Below are 12,775 nucleotides of genomic sequence, written 5' to 3'. Positions count from 1 at the left end.
TCCAAATGTGAAAATAATAAGCGCTTCTTTATTAATAATTTTCAACCCCAGTGAATCAACCACTTCTCGTAAGATGAATGACTTTGTTGACCCTGAATCTAGCATACAACGTAATACCTTTTCGTTCCCCCCTTTACACCTAACTGCTGCCGAAAACGTCTGTAAAAGAACGGAAGTCGGTGGTTTAATTTTGTTATTATTTTCATTACATAAGAGCGAAAGAGAAGGTTCAAGGATTGGCGTTTGTTTTGTCTGATTGGAAGTATCCGTCTCTAAATCTTTCGATGCGGCGTCACATATTAACGAATTATGTAAACCTTGGACATTGCACAGTCTGCATTTTTCATCTTTATGAGCACAGAAACGCCTTGGATGCCCTTTCGAAAAGCAAATAAAACATAAACCTCGATCCATTAATGCCTTTCGGCGAGCCTTTAAATCAAGTGCACAATCATGATTCATATGACAAGCAGATAAACAAAATATGCAGACATTTTGATTCTCTTTCTAAGTCGGGGTAGAGAACTTTCGATTTGGATTAAAATGTGATTTTTGAAAGTATTTAGAGAGAGTTTCGCTTTGACTAATTAATACTGAAGCACCTTGCTTATTCGTACGGTAAATATTTCTTTTAGAATGCATGTAAGATTTATTTTGATAACCTTGATGGGAACTTTTGTTTCGTATTGATGTTTCATTTACATCAAAATTCTTGGAACGCGCTAATATCATTGATGTTTCCCTACATTCCACTTCCGTTTTCAAGAACGTTAGTAGTTCATTAACATCGAAATTTTGTTTATCACTTCTTTTCCTAGTGAATTCTAGAGTTAAACTCTCGGGTATTAACTTTAACAAAATAGGGGATAATAAATGTCCATAAGAATCACTAGTAACATTTAAAGAATTTAAATTCCTTATTTGTATTTCTATATCGTCATAAAGCTTCCTCAAAGAAGCCGTATTTCCGGAATATTTTACAGGTTCTAAACTCAACAATTTATTCATATGCGCATTAATTAGCGGGTCATCTCTGCCGAAACGGTTTTTTAGTATATCAACAGCCACCGTATAGTTTTCACTAGTATATGTTAATCCACTAATAGCATTTAAAGCTAAACCTCCTAAAAGCGATTTTAAATAACAAAACTTGTCAACCGAACTGAGACTTTCGTTTTGGTAAATGGAATTACTAAACTGATTCCAGAATTCAAGCCAAGAACAAGGATCACCGTAATATTTTGTAATCGTTAATTTTGGCAATTTTAAAATATTAACTTCACAAGTTTTCAACTTCGGAGATATAGTTTTCTCACTAGAATTTCTAGATTCAACTTTACACGCGTTTTTTCTTAATTTTTCCTGAATTTTACATTTAAAACTTATAATTCTTTCCTGATATTCCTGCGCGGAAATTACTTCTGTTTCTAACTCCTGTTCCGTAATTATAAGTTTTTCAATCTCAGAATCGTATTGTTTCAACAACTGCGATTTTTCAAGTAACATTTCGAGTAATTCTTTTAATTTCTCATCCGCGGTTTCACCCTCTTCTAACAATGCAGAATCTATTTTACTCATCAAATTGGTAGTTAAGTTACGCGTCACCGTACGCAACTTCTTTGCCTTATTCATAGCCTCCATTTTACCATTAGATTCTATCAACTATAATAATCACCAAGATTTTTATTCAACAATTCTATTCAAAACTGGAAAAATGAAAAAGGGCCTACCTCGAATTTCTTCGCGTTAAATCCTGGCTTTTCAGTCATGAACTCACTAATTTTCATGAACTCACTACTTTTCTTCGTCCATTCTTCATCTCCACAAATCAAGTCCGGTGTCACCATAAAAAATTGTACGTATCCAAATGATCAGAAGGTTGTTGATGCTTGTTCCTTGATCTATTGCACCAAGATATTTTAGTGTACATTTATTTACAATTTATTTACAAGTCGTATGCCACCTGGCATATTTACAAGCGTTATGCCTCCTGGCATGTACATGATAGACATATTCTGCCACCTGGCATGTGAATTGATACATCATACTAGTTTTCTGCCACCTGACAGATACGATGCAATTACCTCAATTAGCGGTAATACGCCCGACATTTTGGCGTGTCCGCTTCCCTTACGTTCTGTAACGCAACTAACCTTTTGTGCGGTGCGCCCTCTGGGCACAAATCACCGCAATCACCGAGGAGGCCAAAACAAATACATTCGACTATATTACTTTACCTGAGGTTGCAAATATTAGACCTTGCGCGGCTCATCTCATCCGTGATTCAAATTTTCCAACTTAATTGCACTTTTGTATATATGTGTAAATAATTTGTATTTTTCACATTTATCCTTGACTTCTAATTTTACTCTATTGATTTATTCTTAGCAAACAAAAAGTTTGTATACCTATATTTTATTCTTATGTATGTTTTTGATAACATCAGTCAGATTCCCTCACTTTTGTCAAGCCTATACTGGTTTTCGGCCTCACGTTTTGTTTTCTTTTCTATATCCTTGTGGTGCATGGTCATCCCCCTCGCTTCACCTCAGATCTGCTCTTACCCGTCTGACTGTTACGTCATGTGCCCATACGGCAGAATTATCAATGAGCCGGCAACATCGCACATATTAGCGATAGCGCGGCAATACATGTATTGATTGATTGATTGAATCAGTCCAAACATGAAGAAATAGCATATGATGGTAGAGAGTGGGAAATGAGGAAGACTTACTTTTCAAATATGCCAGTCGTGTAATTTAAATTAAATTTATTCTGTTTGTATATACTATTTTGTGTTAAGTTACTTAGCCACAGGTGGTGGTTAAATTGTGAGAACCGAGTGAATGCATGTTCTGTTCAGTTTAGGTTAAATAAAAAGACTGTTATAACCGTCGGCAGTCATCTGTTTTCAAGACATGATGACAATTCTCTATTTCGTCTTCAGTAGGATCTGCATTTTATGTTCCCAAAAAAGAACAAGACTCTACACAGGAAAGCCAACTACTTCTACCATGAGAAAAGTAATTGTTAGGGATACAAATTTCACATGCAGATAATTTATTAATGAAAAATATTACATCATATACAGCAATGCGCTAAAACCGAGGTACGTCAAAATTCAGGCTATCTAAACTTGAACTTGTCATTTGATGAGCTAGACGCTTTTATTGTTTTATTACATGCTTGTGGCGCTTTGTCTGCCGAAAGACTTTGTTTTGAGTTTATGGTCCAAATTCTGGGGCTCAAAATTCTTTAGTGAAACAATGCCCACGGACAGATTCTTGCAAATAATGAAATATTTCTCTTTTACTTCAAGTCAACTAGATCGTAAAGATCACAAATTGATCCATTTGCTGTAGCTTCAGACGTATGAATCTTTGTTGGGAATTGTTTATTGTATTACAAAGCAGATGGAAATATTACCTCCCCTCCCCCCAATTGGCGAATAATTGTTCCTATTTTATTCAGTATATGCCGAAAAACCTGATAAATTTTGCATAAAATGTTGGCTTTTTTGCTGATGCAAAAACAAAATACTTTGTAAATGGATACCTTTCTTTGACAGAAACTGTTGGGGAGTATGCCGTTAATCGTCTGATTTAGCCCTTTTATAACATTGGAAGAAATGTTGCTAAAGTCAATTTCTTTACTTCTTTGAACTAATACAAATTTTAAGAAATAAAGGAACTAGTTATGTTGATACAATCCAAACGCGCAAAAAATTTTGCTTAGGATATAACATTAATATTAATCTTTTATGTTGTAAAGAGAATTTGTTGCCATGTAATTCTTTAAAATGAAAGCATTTTGGTATTTACGTATTATCTCATCGACCACTGGCGGACATTTCGGCAAGATTAAAAAAATTAACTATTTCTTAATATTTGAAAGAATCTCATCAAACAACAAATTATAGTTAAAAAGGTGTATATTGTTTATTACCTACTCACTTGTTAAACTGATAAGCAATATATTGCTTTAACTTGTAAGACAGATGAAAGATCTTATGCTAAATGAAAGACAATAGCTCTCAAAATTCGCAGTTTGTGAGCCAGAGGAATGGTTAATACTACGCTATCTTAACTCAATATAACATGAAATGGTGTGAAAGCAAGTGTTATAGATATTTCTAACAGTCCAAACTGATTTTGGCATTAAAAAATGTATAATGCCCAGAAATTTTATTTCTGAGTGTCAGTGAATTTCAAAATCTTCTCTTCACACTTTATCTTAGGACTGGCAGAAATTTAATCTTTTTCTGGCGTGTTTAAACTTTTTATTATAATATTTGCAAAATTACATTATTACAAAACAAATTTATGTACAGAATTACATTATTACAAAACATATATACAAAATTGCATTATTACAGTAAAAATATACAATTTTCGGGAAAGAAAAAATTTACGGAAAGTCATCTGAGGATGGACTAATATCAAAAATGATGAAGAAAGGTGAAATAAAATAAAATAAAAAATAATAAAAAAAAACCCTAAGCCTTATCTGTAAATTAACTCAAATTTATGCAAAACGGCTGTTATCCTTATGAATTTGCTTAAATCTTTTGCGAATTTATAGCCACTGAAACATTTTTTAATCCTTTCATCAATTTTTACGTATTTTATTTTTCCCTGCAAATCAAATCACTTCTATTTTCAGAAGTGGCCTCAAGTAAGCAAACTGCAAGGGGATGCTTTACAACCTGTAATTTAATCTGTTATTCCAGTCCTCAACGGCGTTTTTTCTGTGACGTCGGTTACCCTGCAGTTCCACATTTCTAATGCGATTAATGAGTTGTCCATCCATTAGTTTACAAAATAAACGTAAAATTCCTGAAGTTTAGGACCATCTGATGAAAGTTCTTGAATCGGAAGTCATCCGTCATCTACATATTTCAGTTTTAGAAAAGGAAGCGCTGTGCATTTTAATATTCTCGCTTTCTCTGCAACTCTTGACTAATCCTAAATTTCGTATTTTCGTTCATAAACACTGACTGAAATGCTAATTGTATCCTGCATTTTAATGAAGGAAATACAATTTTGAGAGCTAAATTGCAATTACTTTGAAATCGGTCATAATTATTGAAGGATTCCATTCTGGAATAGCTTCACGTCTAATAGACAAAGTCGCACAGACTGTCTCTCTTCTAAAAAACACAACCGGAAAAATGTTTGGAAACAGAGGAAAGACAGAGGATTTAGAAACAGAGGAAACACAACCGGAAAAATATTTGCTTCCTCATGGATACTTCAAAGGTCACTATGAAATGTGTACAGTTGATATAAACTGTTTTAGATAACTTTTAAAAATGCTATCCGTAAATACTATATTGCAGCTATTCAAAGCTCTTTCTCTAAATGATTCTAGTGTTGGTTATATTACAGGCGAAAAGAAAACTTGTTCCATCTGCCAATTTTAATAGTTCACTTGGAAGAATGATTTTCTTTTTTCTTCCAATATTCGACTCAACAATCTGCCGTCGTGTCAAATCCAATGTATCAAGCTCTTTAACTGAAGAAAATATTGGTATGGAATTTATCAACTCAAAATTTTTTTGACAGAGAGGGCTAAATTCTTCTTCATAAACTTTTAGAATGGAAGGCGTTTCTTAGTATTGAAAACACTTTTCTTCATATTAGATTTTTCAGCACTCAGATTGCATCATTATAGCCATATTATTTCCCCATCTTTTGTTGTTAGTCTTCTTTTGCATCTCAATTTTTTTCTAATTCAGGCAAATCTAAGTAACTGAATTACTTTGATTTATTTCGCATTATCGATATTGATATCCCTCATAAAAAGGGCATCATTCTTTTCCCTTTAAAGGGAAAAGTTGAAGTTGAAGTTGAAGTTAAGTTTAAGTTAAGAAAAGTTTTAAGTTGAAACCATAAACAATTTATATGTTTTTTTACAAAAGACACACTACATGAGTGCAACATCCAAGTATTACAACTGCATAATGCAGCAGCGGGTATAAAACACCATAAGGAAGGAAAATGCAACGAAGTACAGTCCGGAAACCAATCATTATTTAGATGCTGCCCGTAAGATATCTGACGTCACAAAGACTGAGACTTATTCAGAAGCATAAAGTGATGTGACAGTTGTCTACCCTCACATGAAGTAAATGCAAAAAATGGTGATCTTTAGTGAATTTGACAGTTAAGATCTAATGCACAACTTTTATGTGTTTTCGAGTACCTAAAATTGTTCTAATAGAACGAAGAGAAATCTGGAATGTGTAATATATTTAAAAAAATTAATAATATGGCTTATGATCCCTTTGCTGAACAGAAACAAAATGTCACTGAGTTTGAAATCATATGTATAGTGTTGACAGGGCAAGAATTTATTCATTTCACGATCTGCTTAATGCATGTATTCTAAAACTTCTCCATTCTTCACCATTCGAGAAAAATTCCATTAATCATATTAAATAATTTGATGGAATTTGAACTAAATATGTAACCATCCGTTCATGAGAATAGATGCTGATTGTCAATGAGAAACAGATAGCCAGACCATTCTAATATTTACTTCAAGCCCAAATGTATATACAATGGAACTTCGAGGTACGAGCACCTCTATATACGAGAAATTATAGATACGAGGAAAGTATGAGCGAAAAATTCATCTCTAAATACGAGCATGACTCGAGTAACGAGTCCTGTTGGTATGCTTGGCGCGTTTCCCGATCCGGCTCGACTTGGGTAATCCCTTCGCCAGTTCACTCACTGTTCTTTGATCTACGAGTTTGTGAGCTTGTGAGTTAATTTTTTTTTTTTTTTTTTTACATTTAATATGAAGATAATTATTTCACGATGCCTCCCAAGAAGATTGTGGGCTCAGATGGTGTCGCAGAGAAAAAGAGGAAGACCATGGTCGTTGAAAATAAAAACGGCATCACAGATAAACACAAGCGTGGTGTAAGAGTGAAGGGATTGACGAAGACTTACGGCCGCTCGACATCGACGATCTGCACTATTCTGAAGAAGTAAATAAAAATTTATGTGGCCAAATGAGTTACCGTTACATCCAAAACTCTTAGAAGAAGTTGAGAAGCTGTTGATGGTATGGATTAACGAGAAGCAGTTAAAGGTGATTCGTTATCGAAAGCTATCATTTGCGCTAAGGCTAAGAATCTGTACTTCCTCGGAAAAACACCAGGTATTATTTACCAGTGTTTTTTATTAGGATTATTGATTTACATGTTGATAATTTTGGGGGTGCGGAAAGGATTAACTGGATTTCCATTATTTTCAGTGGGAAAGTTTGTAGCTAGATACGAAAAATTCGCTATACAAGCTCAATGCTAGAACAAATTAAACCGAAGTTTGTTTCTAGATACGAGAAATTCGCTATACGAGCTCAAAGCTGGAAGAAATTAAACTCGTTATCTCAAGGTTCCACTGTATAAGAAATACATAACCTCATAATTATAGATACATATACATTATTTCCTTTGTAATTTGCAATATATATATTTATATTTTGTAAATCTTTTTAAATTATCTTCAAACAACCTTCAAAATTATATTTTTAAATAATTATTTAGGAATGCGTTTATCGTCGCTTTTATATTTCTGAAAGATATTTCAGTCTTTACTCAAGCTCACTGTAATCAAGTGGATAAGACTGATGAACACTCGCAGTTCATTCCCAATTTCAACAAGGGAAATATTGTTCTTCGAGCTTAAAGTTCATTCAGACTTGTATAAAAAGATCAATGAATAAAAGTTTTTTAATAAATAAACAGGCAAACAAAAACAGCAAGGAGCTTGGAAATTAAAGAAGAAAATTTAACAAACTGCTCACAGGAGTCCCTACAGCTCAACACTGTGTAAGCATTTTCATGGTTTTCCTCAAGTGCTATGTAAATGTGAACCAATTTTTTCTAGAAAGTTCCCCGTGAAAACATACCTTCCCTTTGTCAGATAACCCTCATATGCTTTGCCATATTCAATTAAATAAACACACTAATCTTTCTAATTCTTAACAGGACAAAGTAATTAATTTCACTTCAAATGATACAAAGCCGTTTGAAATTTTGCTTAAATGGCAGAATCACGCTTAATTCACTGTTTAAGATACTTTCCGTGAAGAATTTCAGTTCTAATTAGAGTTGCTAAACTGGAATTACATTGGATTATTTGTTTATAACAACGTTTCTCAAGTTTCTCAGGCTCGTGACTTACATGTGTATAGTTGTCTAGAGAAGGAAATTCCTTAAAAAAATTATTTAATAATGAAATGTTAATACACGAATATCTATAACTAATTGAAAATTATAATTTAATTTGTAATTATAGACAGACATATGTTAATATCCCAAAGAATTGCATGCTAATATTATTAAATTGTTTAATAATACAAAAAAGAAAGAGAGCACTTGGAAACTTTTTGTAGCTTATAAAATTGTCTCCTAACACACATTTTGGAAACTACTAGCTTACAGTAAAGAAAAGTTGCAGCTCTCTTTTGAACTGCAATATGTACCTTAACAGAATTACCGAAGTATAAAAACTTTTTTATAAATGAAAGCTTTTTTTTTAATTCATAGAACTTGACACAAAAACATAAAGCCTCTTGCTATATTTAATAAATATATATGTAAGAAAAATAAAGAATATATAGAAGATTAAATTAGCAACGTAAATTTCTCTTCTCTATTCTAAAAATAGTAAGCTCTCTCTGCACTGCGTTATTTCGAGACTATTCTATGTCATATAATTCTTACGTAATTATGATGATGCCATGGAACTCATAAGAGATAGACTAATCCAGTGGGCGGGGCGCGTGTCACCGACATGTCGGCAAGAAAGAGTAGGGACGATCTGGTTTACTTTAACACTGAAACCTATGGCGTTTGTATCACATACAGTGGAGGGACAAAAATACGGAAACACCTTGTGAAATGCATGTTTGAAAAGAAAGATTGATTTTAATGAAATATGTAGGTGGCGCTGGCGTTTTTGACCTATACAACTTCGTAAATGTGCTAAACAGTTCAGTTGTTGTCGGAGTACTGTTATGTGAGGTTGTCATTGCATTATGTCAGAGTTAACAGACTTCGAACGTGGGCAAATTGTTGGAGCACGTATAGTAGGTGCTTCCGTAAGCAAGGTAGCCGAGGTGTTTAGTGTTTCAAGAGGTACTGTACCGAAGATTTATTCCGCATATTTGAAAAGCGGAAAAACATCATCTGCTAAATCACAGCGCGGACGAAAGTGTGTCCTGAGTGATCGTGACAGACGATCATTAAGGGCAACTGTGACGAAAAATAAGAAGACCACAGCTGCAAAAGTTACTGCTGAAATGAATGTTGTATTACCGAACCCTGTGAGTACCAAAACAATTAGAAGGGAGCTTCATAAACAGGGAATTGCTGGCCGTGCTGCAATTGAGAAGCCACTCGTCAGTGATGCTAATGCTCGTAACAGGAAAAGGTGGTGTTTAAGTCATAAAGCCTGGACTATAGAGCAGTGGAAGCGAGTAATATGGTCTGACGAGTCTTCTTTCACATTGTTTCCCACTTCTGGCCGAGTTTACGTCTGGAGAACGCCATCTCAAGCCTATAATACAGACTGCTTGTTGCCAAGAGTGAAACATGGCAGGGGTTTTGTTATGGTTTGGGCAGCCATATCGTGGTTCTCTGCTAGCCCCATGATAACTGTGTCAGGGCACATGACTGCCAAGACTTATGTGAACATTTTGGCCGATCAAGTTCATCCCATGGTATAAACTTTGTTCCCCAATGCTGATGGTGTCTTCCAAGACGACAAAGCCCCTGTTCACACAGCTCACATTGTCCAGGACTGGTTTTCTGAGCACGAGTATGAGTTGTCCCATCTCCCCTGGCCACCACAGTCACCAGACCTGAATATTATCGAACCTTTGTGGTCTACATTGGAACAGAAAGTGCGTTCTCGTTATCCACCGCCAACATCGTTATCTGAAATTGCCACCGTTTTGCAGGAAGAATGGTATAATATTCCCTTGGCAAACATACAGGAACTGTATTTATCCATTCCGAGAAGACTGCAAGCTGTTTTGGATGCCAACGGGTTTCCTACACCATATTAAGCAAAGAAACATGTTTTTTTAAAGGTGTTTCCATATTTTTGTCCAACCCCTGTAACTCTTTTTAATTATTAAATGTGATACGTTGTATAGTGATGAGATTATAAAAGCCACAGTTTTTTCCAAATAAAATTTAATATATCTCATTAAAGCACGTTTTACTGCATTTCGCCCATTTTTTTTACGCGTAACTGTTGTACAAACATCTGTACTTTGGTAAAACGGTAAAAACTCTAAGCACAAAATTTATGAACTTAATTTTGCGTACAAATAAAATAAAATTAAATAAGATTGATAGTAGGCGATGCTTTGAAATAAATAAGGTAAAATTAAACAAGATCTGATAATTTTTTTTTAATTTAATGAACATTTTCAGGCAGTGATTTTCCAAACTATAATATCATAACGATCATATTTATTTGATTACATGATCATTAAATTATTAACATTAAAGTGGATTAGTTATTTTAATAATTCATAAAATTCGGAGCATAAAATTTTCTGAGCGTAATGAAGGAAAAAAATAAAATAAAATAAAATCTAGAAGCACTCAGATTTTATATTACGCCCAAAAGGAACCCTTTTTTAAAGTTTTGTGTGTTACCTATATTTATTGAATATCATGTTCTTCGCCCGTAAACCACATACATTTGAAAACAGCATATCTTTAGAATTTCCGCACTGGAGATAAAACTGTTATTTTCCGTACAGTGCTCGCTCTGAACTCGTTGAGTTTGTTAATCAAAAATTCGTTAAAGTTTTACAAAATAGGTTAAAACAAATTCGAAATTCGGCCGTCCAAATGCCCATGTTCGGGTATAGGATTACATTATTCAAAATTTGATGGCTCTAGATACTGTCGTTTTTGTCACAGTGCGAGACATATACATGTATTCATGCAGATTCTTCATTATTTAATTTCTTTACATATAATACAGGGCGATAATATTTGGTAACAAGAATTTGCAAGGAGACACGGACATTTATAGTAAAACAGCGCAAAATGCCGCTTCGAAACTAACAGCCTTTCTAGGCTACCGCCTAGAATAGAAAATGAATAAAAAAAATCTTATACAGAATTAGTGAATAAAAAAAATCTTATGCAGAACTAAAAATAAATTAAAAAAAATAATCATTATAAAATACAAGCAAAATTCATTTTTACGGTTAAATACAGTTTTAATATTACAATTAAATGTATAAACATTTTTAAGGAGTCAAACGTGTTTATCACTATGATGTATTATGAAATATAATTGAAATAAAATTCCTTTATAGAAATTGTGCTATAATACTCATCTGCAATTTTGAAAAAGCAGCACAATTTAGAATTTTAAACACAACTTTCAAAAATTCCTTTTTAAATATTTTAGCATTTTTTCTTATTTACACCAATAAAAAGCATAAAAATTGCAAGAGAAAACTGCTTGTTTTAAATTTTCTATTAGTTCAGATTTAAAATATTATTTTCTAAAAGAAATAATTACAAATTTTCTTACAGCATAGGAAAAGCTAAAAAAATATCCAGTCCTGAAAGCCTGCAATAGTTTTATAATTATTTGGAACGTTAATTATGCTTGATAAATATGCTAAATTTTTAAACATCAATCTCAATTTAAAAAATAAAAATATGTAGAAATTCTAGTTTGGGAATTGAGGCGCTACAACCAGCTTTTTCTTAACAATTATACACGCTGCAATAGGCAACCAATGTTAAATTTCTGCATGTCGTCCCTACTCCTCCGGATGTGATCAAGGTGACAGCCGGCAACGCCTCAGACGAGGGAGAAAACCGTTTGGGTTAGTCCATTTCTTATAAGGTCCATGGATGATGCAAATGGAACTAAAACTCAACCAGCCAATAGTAATTTTAGAGCAATATTAACTGTCCAATCAAAATGTATTGAGAACCAAAACTAACTCAGTCTGAATAAGACTTCTTCCTGAAAATAACTTTTGCTTTCAACGCTTTGGCCTAGCTAGACTGCTGCGCGTGTGCTGCTGCTTTCTTGCTACAAAGTTATCTAAAATGTAAGCCCTTTGAAACAGGCACATTTAATGTGCCAACTTGTGTGTAGCCGCAACATGTTGCTGAAAATCAAACTGAAGATTTAATCTGCCTTCGCCTCCAATTTAGTCATTATGGATCAGCGCTTCTACGTCATCAAAATTTCCTGCTCCTGAATATATTACAATTGAGTCAACAGGACACATGTCCTATGCGTTGGAATTCCAGTAGAAATGTCATCGCAGTGTCTACAATAACCAACCATCTCTTCAAACTTCTACGTGCAACGGAAATTCATAATGTATATCAAATATCTGCAAGTCCAAAAGTGCTAACGTCAGTGAAAATGAAGTTTACAGCCATCTCTTAAATTTTTAGAAAAAAAAAAAAGTGTTTTAAATGATCAAAGTGTGCCTGCTCTTCGCAGAAGTGTTATCATTCAAATTGTGGCTAAGACTGTGAAAGCGAATTAGTTAATTAATGCCTTCATGTTCTAATCTTCAATATATCTACTGCTCTGTCAATCTATGTGCGCAACCTGGAATCAGCAAGTCAACTACACCGAATTGGGCCCAAACAAGTGTGTTACAAATTTTAAAGTCAAACTCCATTCTTCGAAATTTAATCTAGCATATGCGGTGATTTAATAAGTGCAACGTAATTCAGCAGCAATGTAAAAATGTG

The sequence above is a fragment of the Stegodyphus dumicola genome, chromosome 2 (assembly GCF_044657685.1).
Source record: "Stegodyphus dumicola isolate Sdum_Otavi_A_Nest chromosome 2, ASM4465768v1".
Classification (NCBI taxonomy): domain Eukaryota; kingdom Metazoa; phylum Arthropoda; class Arachnida; order Araneae; family Eresidae; genus Stegodyphus; species Stegodyphus dumicola.
Note: the sequence above shows the minus strand (reverse complement) of the source record.